Below are 3,115 nucleotides of genomic sequence, written 5' to 3' on the forward strand. Positions count from 1 at the left end.
AGCCCAGGACCGCAGCCTCCGCCATCGTCCCCAAGCCCAGACCTCTGGAGCACAGGCGGCGTGTGCCGGGCTGGGGGCCAAGGAAGACTCTGGGACCCTCCCTTCACCGGGAGTCACATTCGGCCCCGAGCTCTGGACTCACCAGCAGGCCATCAGGCTGAAACGCTCTGAGCCGCAGTCACGTGGTGCCAGCGCCCGCAGCGCCCCTGGGACTGCAGCGGGAGGGGCCGGGTCACGGAGAAGCCCAGGGAAGAGAGAGCTGGACTTGATGCTCTGGGGAACTTAAGACCCCTGAGTCCTGCCAAATGCCAGGAAATGCCCTCGGCGCCCCGGTCCTGAGCCGCGTGTCCGCGGTGTCACGAGGGGGAGTTGATGTGCTGACCTCACCTCTTCCAGCCACACCCGAGGGTCCACGCCAGCACGATCATCCCTGCCCCCAGAGACAGCCTCTCAGCGGCGTGTGGCAGCCTGGCAAAAAGTTATCACTCCTTCTCCAAAAACCTCCAGGTTTGAGCTCCTCCTGTGACATCCACGTCCTGCTGCTAATTCTTTACTTGCACGTATCTGTCACACGCTCCTTTAGGGTGAGAAAGCTGCTTATTCTTCTCCTTATCCCTCATGGCACCAGGTCAATATCTAACAGATAATACATATCCAATAGATAGACTGTGTTTGATAGATATTTATAAATTGAGTAGAAAAAGATGAAGAAAAGAGTGGTTTGTTATTCCTGAAAAACACCTCTGCAGATGAGAGTTGTGTGATCTGATATCTATGTTACGAACTTACGTTTCTTGCACGTAAATCTTGTGTAAATGAGGCTCTGCAGGCGAATACTGGCAGGCTGTATTTCTCTTAAAATTCCCACTTCATTTATTCGATGGGCGAATAATCCACCAAGTCACAGAATGAAAAGGGACCCTGGAAATGTGTCCGCATGCAAACGACGTTGGAATCATGAGGGAGGTTAATAAAATATGGGTTCTCAGACTGTAGCCAAGACCCGCTGACCCAGCGTTTCCAGGGCACAGGCGCATGTGACCTTAAGAATTCCCAAGGTCATTCCGTTCTGATGATGGGGTCTGAACCACGAACTCGGTCCAGATTTCGCAACTCGCAGGTGAGTGAACTGAGGGCAGGCGGGGGAACTGCGGTGCTGATCTGAGGAGGAACCAGGGCCTTTCCACCTCCCGGGGGGTTGACCTCGCGGGTGTCCAGGTGTCCCCTGTGCAGGCCACAACCCCCCATTCTCACCTCAAGGCAGCGAGTCTCCCCCGGTGCTGCCGGCTGCTCTGTGAGGACCTCGCGCTTGGCGCTCGGGCAGACGCTGCAGAGAACTGACGCCCAGGAGGCACCTCGCCCGCAGGTGGGGACGTTGGAGCTGATGCTTCTCCCCTCCAGGCCTTTCGCGGGGGGTTCTGAAAAGCACTGCAAATGTTCCTGGTGGCCACCAGGCGGCGCCTGCTCGCGGCAGCTTTCCCCGTTTTCCCGTTGCACTTAACCTGGCCTTTCATTTCCACCGTCTGGAATTACTTGCAGGTGCACAATGTGCACGTAAGCCCTCGCCTGGGTCCGCCTCTGAGCGGGCGGAAGCCAGGCGGGCCCTTGGCAGGAGGCTTTGGGGTCAGGTCTGCCGGCAGTGAGGACCCCACTGCAGAGGGCACCATGCACTAGTGTTGGGGTCACCGAGACCCTTACCTCGTAACTGGAATGGAAGCAGTTGGGACGTGTGAATCATTGGGCAGTTGAACGAGGGACGATATAAATATAACTGAAACGACTGTAATGATCATGAACTTAGCTGGCTTTATTAGTTGCTTGGAAGCCTTGAAAATAAGACAGTGGCAGGTCAGGGTTTAGTGCCCAGATGAGAGCACCTGAAGCTGGACCTCGCGCCTGGCTGCGGTGGCTCGCCGGACGCAGAGATGCCCCCAGGGAAATGAGGCAGTGGTGGCAGGCTTTATGGAGTTTGGGGGACAGGTCACGAGTTTCGGACAGGTGGAAACGCCAAAGCAGATTTATCCCGTGACGTCAGTTTCCCCATAGGGGCCACCGGGGCACGCGCCCTTCAGCAAGGCTGTCAACAGCCTCCTGGGGGCCGGCGTCACTGAATAGCGTGGGGCGGCCAATGCCGGAACCGTGGGGCCGACGTGGGAGATGTATCTGTGGACTTGGATGGCGTAGCGTCAGCTGGGAACGCTGAGTTCCAGGACGGCAGGGTCGGTGGTGACCCCAAACCATTAGCAGCAGGGTGGCCCAAACTGCCGTAAGCTGCAAGAAGAAAAGGGGGAAAAAGGGGTGGCAAATCACATGGGCATCGGGAAGTAGTAGGAAGAGACGGAGCTGAAGCAAGAAGGTGTCCCGAGGCCACCGTGACGGTGAAAGGCTTGGTGGGTGGAGCTTGGTGAAGAGCATAATTTGAACTTTGGAGTATTTCAATTCACTTTTGTTTTTACTATTTAATTATTTTTTTATTTTTATTTTTTATTTTTTAGGCGAGGCAACCCTTGGTTGACCTCACAGATTGCAAGGACCTTGTCAACTTACAATCCCTTATTTTTTTATTTTTTATGCCTACAGCACCTGGTCTTCCCAGGTGGTCTCCCATCCAAGTGCTAACCAGGCCCAACCCTGCTTAGCTTCCGAGATCAGACGGGATCGGGCCTGCTAAGGGTGGCGTGGCCACAGACTATTTAATTATTAAAAAGGGAGTAGAAGTGACAAAAATATGCTGGTAATAAAGATTTATATTTACGTAGACAAAACACATGTCCTAAGTCTAAACAAAGCATACGTGTTATGCCTGACCCATGTGCTGTCACACTCCATGTGGCACTTACACAAACTGTAGTCGTTACAGCTAGGACGGCGTGGAGAGACGAAGCACAAACGAATATTCCATGAGGATTCAATTTTCTAACCATGAGTACATGGAGAGAAAATAAATTAAATGTGGTCAACGAAGGGTAAGTCAATTTATTTGGAAAAGGTTTTGAAGCCTGGCCATTATTGAGCCTTACAATATTTTTAAGGGCAGGCAATATCGTCATCACCTGATCTTACTTGTTGCCAGTTACGAACACTTAGAGGCCAAAAGATGCCTTGGGGACGCTGG

At 53.3% G+C, this 3,115-nt stretch overlaps 1 pseudogene; it reads right to left on the reverse strand.

Moving 5' to 3' along the window:
• Window positions 1-2,571: 2,571 nt before the first annotated feature.
• On the reverse strand, window positions 2,572-2,690 carry LOC112477651 (annotated as a pseudogene).
• Window positions 2,691-3,115: the final 425 nt, after the last annotated feature.

The sequence above is a fragment of the Pteropus alecto genome, unplaced genomic scaffold (genome assembly GCF_000325575.1).
Source record: "Pteropus alecto unplaced genomic scaffold, ASM32557v1 scaffold320, whole genome shotgun sequence".
Lineage (NCBI taxonomy): Eukaryota > Metazoa > Chordata > Mammalia > Chiroptera > Pteropodidae > Pteropus > Pteropus alecto.